Here is a 9,070-nt window from a genome sequence, read left to right as displayed (position 1 = left end):
TTCTTCAGAGATGAAAGATAAATGCATAACAACATTAGAAAACAATTAGTAGTGAACAGTATCAAAAAGATATCTTAAACTGTATCAAAAAGATCACACATATCCTCAAAGTTTAATGTATTAATTTAAAAATGCTGGTGACTGTATAGCACTTATTGCACAGCTCAACAGTTGGAACGTGTTATTAACATGGGCAAATTCCATGAAGAAAGTAAATCAGAATCTTCAACAATAGATATGTATGGTAGCACTTTTTTCCATTCCTTCCCTTTTACATTAGCATCTACCCAATTGCTTAACCTCACAGGATGGACAGAGGGTCAGATTTTGTACAAGTGAAAGCAATCTAATTCCAAAAGTGTCTGCTATTCCCTTACGATTTGTAATTTCTTTTAGTGTTCTGGGCAGATAATTAAAACAGTTTCATGCAAAAAATCGGCAGTCACCATGCACAACAAAAGATAAATCACCTTTTTTTTTTTATATCCTACTACTTTATAAAGCCACAAATAGTATGGAAATATACCAAAGCTATGGCATAGAAACAACTGGCTGGCTGAAATCTACCCAGTTCTTCAGCTGATTTTTTTTTTTATCCAGGGATACACTTTACATTATTAAGCCATCCTCGTCCTTTCTTTGGAGGTTCAATGTTTTTTCTTAAGCAGCTTCACATGGAATGAGTTCCATATAATACCACTGGTTTTAACTTTCATTAACTTTGGTTCAGAACACCTACTTTCTAGGACTGATAAATTCAAATTGCACTGCAGTGCTTGTTTGAGTCAAACCTGTGTAACAGCTCTATGTTGTTTTTTTTTTTTTCTTCCATAACTAGTTTTACTTTTTTGCTCTACTTCCCTAAGTAGAAGAGCACATGTTTTTCTAAAAATAACTTGCAAAAAATCATCAAAGAAGAAATCGTTTTAATTTGACAACTTCTCCTTTGCAAGCCAAACAATGAAAAGAACTAGATGTTACAACTGGTTGTATCTAAATTGTTTTAAAAATGCAAAAGTGGAGAAATCCGAATAAAAAAACCTGCAATGTATCGAGTGGAAAAGGGACATGCCAAAGAAACACTTGCATGAATTGATTCAATAACAGAAAAAGATTTTTGTTTTTCCCCTCACCACACCCCTTAAAACATATTCCTGTCCTTCCCAGCTTTGTTCTCTCCTTAAACGATTTCCTGCTTCACTGTGGCCCCTGCTAGAGGGAAGTAGCTTTATTTCTTCACTGAGATCAGCAGGCTACAGAGAAAAATGAAGAGGTAAGGGGACTGCTGTCTTCAAAATGGTGAGGAATAATTTCTCCTTGGCAGCAAGTCAAGGAAATGAAGGGGGTAGATTTAGGATGCACTTCCAGCAAGGTCCCAGCTGCTAACATCAAACAGTAAAGGTAGGACCACTGAGGGAGCTGTGATCACCCCAAATTATGGGAGTGGAGAAGAAAAGGACAAGAATTCCAAGGGCAATACAGAAAATGGTTTCCCAGGAAGAAGAAGAACCATTCATAACATACTGACCTCTCCTCCTCCAGCCCACGGAAGATGTTTACCCAGTTAAATGCCGACAGCCCAGGACTCACTTGCTTCGTGATTCAGTGAAGCTCTGATGTCAATAGCTGGATTCCAAGTGTGAGAGAAATGTGTGCTCCTTAATAAGCCTGACTTTTTACAGCTGACCTGCTGCAAGGTCCCAAAGTGCTGCGCCCATTAGTCTGCAGACAACACATCCAAAACACCTCAGCTGCCAGCAGAGCGCTCACAAATTTCTATCCAGTAATTTCAAAAGCAAAACATATATTACTCAAAGCCAGCTGACAACATCTAATGCTTTGACCTCCAGAAAGCATGCAGCAAAAATTACCCCAAAAACATGGTATAACTAGAAAGATGTAGCTAGAAAACTGATGTCTCCACTCCAGGGACAGAATGACCCTTGTCCCCTTGTCCCTCATGGAACTGCCTGTGCTGTCCCTCTGCCCTCAGATGGCAAAGTGACAACTACATGTCTGCTTGTTCAAATTGCAGCCCCTGTGGCAACCATTGCTTCCTATTGTATAGCAGAAAAATCATTAAAAATTATGGTAAGTAGGAAAGGCAAGCAGGTTAAAAAGGTTACAGAGTTCTCAACAAAACAGCTTCATACTGTAGCATAAATACATATACTGGAGTGTAAATAACACAATGAATAATGGAAGATTCACTGCAGGGCAGCAGCAAGGAAAAGGCTATTAGACACTTAGGCACGACTAACATACCTTATGGTTTATTCCTGCTTTTTGCCCCAGTGTCAAATGGGCAGGTATCCACATCCCCAAATATTTAGCAACTGTTACTCAAATGTTTCCTCCTGGGCAGAATTAGGATAAGAGCCAAAACCTAGATGAACAGGAGGAAAACCAGCTACATTTCTAGTGCCAGAGGGGATCCACAGAAGCGCCAGGGTGATTTGGGCAGTCGGGTGAGCAGAGCAGGCGCTGCTATGCCCACCAGCTGACAGTCACCCCCTCCAGGGCCCTCAGCCTGGCGTCTCCAGCAAACACCAAGGTCTCCTGCTCAGAAATAACAATCCCTGGACCATGAGGACTCTCTAGCACGCTGAAGCCCTTTTTCATGGTACCCATTCCCAACAAGGGCAGGTTGGACAGCCTCAGGCTCACAGCCTTCGTGAACTGGCAGCCCTGGATCCCAGGCCTGCTTCCTTCACAGAAAGGTTTTTGAGAAACACTGACAAAATAATGCCAAGAGAAGTTTGATGGGTATCTACCACATTAGCCTTTTGTTGTGTACATTGAGTGTTGGAAAAAGGAGGAAATACAAAGTTCTGAAGACTCTTTCTATGCAAATCTCATTTTTTATAACTTTTAATGAGTTTTAAATAAACCTGTTATCAACAGGCATACTATACATGAATTACTGCAGAGCATTGGAATTAAATGCAAAATGTGTTTGAATAGATAAAACAGGGCATTATTGACTGTCACTTTTTTCACTGAAATACTCCACTTCTTATACAGTACCATCAAAGCTCATCTTCTCATTACCTTTTATTTGCTTTACTTCCCTATAATACATTTCCATAAAGAATAAAATGTCATAACTTCACACATTGTGAAGGGGATCTGGATAACGAGGCAGGGAGAGTACCTTTGCACTTCATAAAGGAGAGCTCAAAAAAGATTTTTCTGAAGAGGGAGGCTTATTGTTGCATAAATCCATCAAATACACTGAAAACAGTATCACATCTCATGGGAAGTGGGCAGTTCTGGAACATTTGTTGGGCTCTGGGCCAGATTTTATCTTGTTCACTCTTATGAAACTCACAGCAAATTTCACCCATTTTGTGTCACCTTACCCACAACCAAAATTTTGTTCAGAGGTGCAAGTTTCCCATCAAAATATATTGATTTCTTTCCCCTGAGATGTGACCTACCAAAGATGACACTAGATACAGCTGTCAAGTCCAGTACAGTGCTTAGGTATGTCACCAAACTGGCATCCAATTCAAATTCCTTCTCAAATGAAGATCCTCTCTTTCTCTTCTTAAAAATTTACTGACACACCAAAATGAGATGCAATACACTAAGCCCACAGAATTTTAAAACTTATCAGTTTATCAAAACTTATCAATTTTAAAATTTATCAGTTTTAAATAACACTGTAGAGCATCATTTATATCTTCATTTGTAATTTTACAAGACAGTGAAAATGACAGTGACACCACTATCAATCCAAGACTAGTTTTGCAAAGTGAACTGGCCAATCCTCAGGTACCCATTGGTATCTTGGTTTGACACTGCAATGAAATACAGTGGTACAAGTGGTCATAACCTGGTCTATGGAGCAATAATCCAGTTATTCATTGAAAAAAAAAGTATATCCACCTGAATTATTCAACTTCCTTCCTGTAGGATAAGGATGTCCATTCTGGAGAGATGGGAAGCCAGATGTTTCTTTACAGTCTTTGCCACAAGGAAATAAATAAACAGTGATAAGTTTTATTTCACAACAGCATAAACCCTTAAAAACTCCACTGCCTCCAGCCATAGAAAAGTAACTTGATAACAAAATATTTTTAGCTTTTTACAGAGCATCAGTGACAGAGGTCTTCAAAGATTAAAAGGGTAGAATTTTGTTACTACTTAGCTTGCACCATCTTGCTCACACTGCCCTCTGCATCAGGAGGGATCTTGAGAAAAGCCTCCTCACTTTGAAGAGTTGTGTGCAGCAGATAAATTACACACTAATTAATATGGTAACAGATGAGACACACGTGAGGTTTGTTTGGTTGCTTTTTCCCACTTGTTCCTAAAAGCCACAATTAGCCACATGTCAAAACAGACCAGTGCTAGACTGTGCACTGCAATCGATGGACAGATATCAGCTCTCACCTATGTTCCTGGATTTGACATTTCGGGCACAGCTGTTTGGATTCCTTCATTTTCCTAGCGGAGAGATAAAAACAGTAAGCCATTTTCAATCTGGATTAGTAGCTACTGACTTACAAAATTATATCCGTACTTTCTCGATACACTAGAAGATCATTTGCATTCATATGCTTTGGGGATGAAATACTCTTTTTCTACCTGTGAAACTATGTATTTCCTAATCTGAGCTGCACACAGGAAAAAATTCCCAGAACCTGCAACTTTTCTTCTTTTTTTGCTTCTTCTTCCTTTGGACGGCCAAGCTGTCAGTGTTGACCGCCTTGTCAGACAATGAGCAATGGCTGTGGTTCTGAAGAGAACAATTACTTTGAACCAAGTTCACAGAAGTCAGTGGCCTAGGCTGATACTACAGAAAAATGAAGTGAATACTCTCATAAATGTGGTGGGCTTCAAAACCTACCCCATTCACGAGATGCAGTGTGGGCAGGCAAATACACATACACCTACTTCATATGTCAGGTTTTACTTTTCATTCATTTGTGGCCACAGCTCTGTAGACTCATTTGGTAATAAATTAAAACCAAATGCTTGTTTAGACAAAATTCCATTATGCGGACCCTAAGTACAATTCTGTTTCTGTTATAACATGAAGGTAATAAATGTCAGAAGACTAAAATTTCTACAGAACAGATCTGTCTCCAGGCCAATATATTTGTCTATGCCACCAAATTCAAGAGGAGATGAGATTAAAATAGTTTTAACCTTGATTTTCCAAACTGCAGGAAAATGAGTTGGTATGACTGGTGTATTAAGCACTTCATTAAAAATATCTTCCTGAACAAACACTTTTTTAATTTTCAAGGCCACATTCTCAGAAGCTTTGCTCATTTTTTTCTACTCTTGTGCCTTTAATTTCCAGCTAGCATAGACATTTTGTACCTACCACAACGCGAACGTTCGATTCACTAATGAGAATTCAGCTTTAACACATTACCCTTTGTGCTCCATTGCTGGGATTTAAATCCCAGCTGGATGTTCATATTCATGTTGAGATTGCAATTTCTGGATCTCTGCTGCCCTAACATGAGAACTTCACTTTTAGCAATAAGCAAAGATGTTGCAAATTCTAAGCTAATAGTAAGGCTCCAAAAGAATTGTAATTGCTCATCATCCGTAGGATCAAGAACTCTGCACTCACTCCCAAAAATACATATTTCAAGAATGTATACAGGATTTCTCAGGGCTTTTATAACTAGAAATATTCCGGTGAAGAACTTTTCTATATACAACTCACTGTATGTGATATTTTGTGTGAGTATTGCTTTTCAATGAAATTTCTACAACATGAACTTGCCTGGGTGGCAATGAGACCAAGATGCTCTGAAAGTCTTGGTAAATCCTACAGATTTAAATCTCACAGATTTACCATTGCATTGTCCATAAGGAGAGCTGATATGCTCCAGTTACTCTGGCTGATGGCTTTTAGGTTACCTAATGTATCAAAGCTGAGTTGTGTTTTAATTTTCAGACCTCTCAAACTTAATTGTAACTATAAATTATAATTGGTAAATATTGAAATTTGGATGATTTATTAGACTGAGATTCTCAGGCTGAAACACGGAGCTTAGAGCTCTGTGTCTAAATTATGTTAGTGCTATGCCCTTTCTTCTTGAAAGAGCTAAAGAAGCCTAAAACTAATCATTATGTGAACAAACTTCTCAAATACCAAGTATTTGTAATCATCCTGCATAAAATGAAGTCTGTAAAGAATCTGCCTTAATTATGCACCCAGCAGTCACTGGTAAGTAGCTTTTATTCAGAGATCTGATTGCCTTTTTTTTTTGTACCTGATCCCTAATGAGTTCCCTGTCATATGTCATTCCCCTACCCAGTTAATACATCAAATTTACCTTTTCGATTTGAGGATATAGCACACTTTATACCAAGCATCTTTATGCCTGATTTTACAGAGACAATCACAGACTGGATATGTTACGTGTGATGTAAAATTGTGACATTTGTGTTTCATTATAATATCCTTGCCAGAAAAGCAGATCTGGGAGCAGAAGTAGCCCAGCTATAAAAACACAGAGTAAATTCAGAGAGGGCAGCAGCAATTACTATGCATAACACAAGAGCCAGTATCTTGTCAAAGCCATGGATGTAGGTGATAAATTACATTAGCAAAGGGTTGAAAAATTGCCTTTTTAAAATACAGTACTAGCTAAAAAGGGAACTGATCCTAACTAGATTAGATCCAAACAAAACGCTCTTCCTCAAATTAATGATTATGGCACAACACAACATTACGTCGACCATGTGGACGTTACTAGAAATTAAAATTTTCTGTCTTCCTGCTCTTTAAAACCAACAGCTACAAAATATATTTGATCTTCTCTACCTTATATTTGACTGGGTGACAGCCTCTTCAATCCACTGGGGAGCTGAAAGGCTGCATCTGAGATTGTTTCATCTTCCTCTTCCAAAAACTTCAGTTACAGAACACCCCGTTTTTCTCCTTGTCTCATACACACTCAAGATGCCACTGCAGCCTGCTGGGTTTGATAGATTGGTTTTCCTTCTTGTTAGAGACCCACCTGCCCTACTGTCCTGACTTTTCTTTTTTCTGACTTTTTTTTTTCCTTTTTTTTTTTTTTCTTTTTCTTCTTTTTACAGTACTGTGATTTGCATTTGGGCTGGTTACCAGGGTGATTCAGCAGAACATTTCTGCAGAATGTCCCCGGGTCTCTTATATGAATTGACGTAATTTCCCACATATCCTTCTCAGCAGAATGATCAGACAGCTCCAAGCTGGGAAAATGCTGCTCAGTCATCACTGTAGAGTCCTTTACAGAGACAGACAGGTCCAAGCCAGAGTCCCAAAGTGCTGGTGGAAAGCACTGCAGAACTGCAGTGTGTGACCATTCCTAGCTCTAATATGACTTCAGCAAGTGCATAATTTTCTGGCCAAGAAAATCTGCAGTTGATTTCCCAAAAGCTGCTTGCAACCTTTCAGGAACAGTAGTTCAGTACCACTATCACTCTATTAATAATAGGAATTGGATAACATTGATTTTTTAAAAATCATTTTTGCCTCACTGCAGGCTTAGTGTAAAGCACTGAATTTCCTTGGCAAATGGAGAGTATTAGCATTACAGAGAAATAGTACTGGTAAATTATCAAAGAGAAAAAAGTTCTCCCAAAATCTGCCATCCCATCAAATTCCATCCAGTAGGTATTTAAACAAACAAAGGGCTAAAAAATAGCATGTTCACATATGTCCACACAGCTACAGAGCCTCTTTTCCTCCTCTGCCATCCACAGCTAATGTAAATCTGCCTGATGATGTGAAATTTCATTATCATTTCATTTGTTGAAAGCAAATCAAAATAACAGTCAAACTGTTTCCTTTATGATGTGTGTGTGGGTAGAGAGGTTCCTTCTGACACTGAGCTACACAGTAGGATAGACATCTAAAATACTGTATTTTTCCTGGTCTTTCTGTTTCTGCGCTCTGCACACTGATTCAACCTTCCACCCTCAAAGCTTTAGCAAAGCAATTGAACAATATAGCCTATTAAAGGGACATTCTCCAGCTTAAAATACTTACACAATGCAAAATGTCCTGAAAATACCAATGGTAATTTCTTCTTTTTTTCTTAATTTTCATTAGGAAAGTCAACTATTCCTAAAGAAAACCCTCCGAAGTACTGCTGCCTGAAATGGAGGGTGTAGAGCATTGTGACTAACAGAGTGAACAAAGTTCACAGAGACAGTTGTGATAAATTGTATGGATTATAGCAGACATAGGGAGCAATGAATCATTCAGTATCTTGGATCTTGGTTTCACTGTAGACCTCTTTGCTACACACTTGTCACATCCCGGTCCAGAAAATAATGTGGACAGTCATAATGTTCCAATAAAACCTTTTTTTTTCAGTAGCCATTCCTTTTCCTGTTGCTTAGTCAATTATACTGAAAAGCTGTATCAAATCAGAGAGCATTGACAATCTTGACAACATGTGCAGTTCAGCCACAGCATGGTTAGACCAGCAAACCCCAACCTCTTTTAGAGCCACACTAAAACAAAAGAGAACAATCTTAATTACCTACTAAACCAAACAAACAAATCAGTGTTTTAATGGCACAGAGAGTAAACAAATCAGACTCCTGCGTAAGATGAAGCATATTCCCGAAAAAAAGCATAGTGCAGAAAATAAATGAGGTCACTCAAATCACTCTGACACCCCCTCCCTACCACATGGGGTGAAGCAGACCTAAAAAAGAGCTGTGTTGGTTCTTTAAACTCTGGCCATCCTCAAAAACATCTGAGAACTGAGACAAAGTTTGGCAAAAAAGGGCATATTTGGGTTCAAGGGTTCAAGTCTCATGGTCCATGAGCTGAAGGCCCACATGTGGCTGGGGCACACATTTTGTTTCAGCTTCATCCCATGATTTTGGGTTTGTGATTTCTCCGTGGTGTGAATTAAAGTACGGGGAGGGGAAATTCACCTTAAAATCCTCAATATTCATCTCAACTACTAATGCTGACACACCCATAGTGGTATAAAGAGGAAAAATCCTTTGCAGTTATGGCGGAATCCAACAAGAGCGAGTTCTCCTGCTATAGAGCTTCCTTCTCCCATTACAATTTTGCAATAAATCTGCCCAAAGA

At 38.7% G+C, this 9,070-nt stretch overlaps 1 long non-coding RNA gene across 1 annotated transcript in view; it reads right to left on the bottom strand.

The window, feature by feature from the left end:
* Positions 1-2,929: 2,929 nt before the first annotated feature.
* The window catches only part of LOC136294090 (uncharacterized), a 209,836-nt gene continuing 203,695 nt past the window's right edge, over positions 2,930-9,070 (bottom strand). Inside the window, exons 3-5 of the long non-coding RNA XR_010722305.1 lie at positions 4,399-4,452; positions 3,892-3,969; positions 2,930-3,803 (exon numbers count right to left, since the gene is read on the bottom strand). This is a non-coding gene — a long non-coding RNA (uncharacterized lncRNA). The remainder of the gene's footprint in view (positions 3,804-3,891; positions 3,970-4,398; positions 4,453-9,070) is intronic.

Source organism: Chamaea fasciata, unplaced genomic scaffold, assembly GCF_029207755.1.
Source record: "Chamaea fasciata isolate MVZ Bird 193981 ecotype frontalis unplaced genomic scaffold, bChaFas1.0.hap1 SCAF_9, whole genome shotgun sequence".
Classification (NCBI taxonomy): domain Eukaryota; kingdom Metazoa; phylum Chordata; class Aves; order Passeriformes; family Sylviidae; genus Chamaea; species Chamaea fasciata.
Note: the sequence above shows the minus strand (reverse complement) of the source record. Positions and strands in the feature narration are given on the sequence as shown.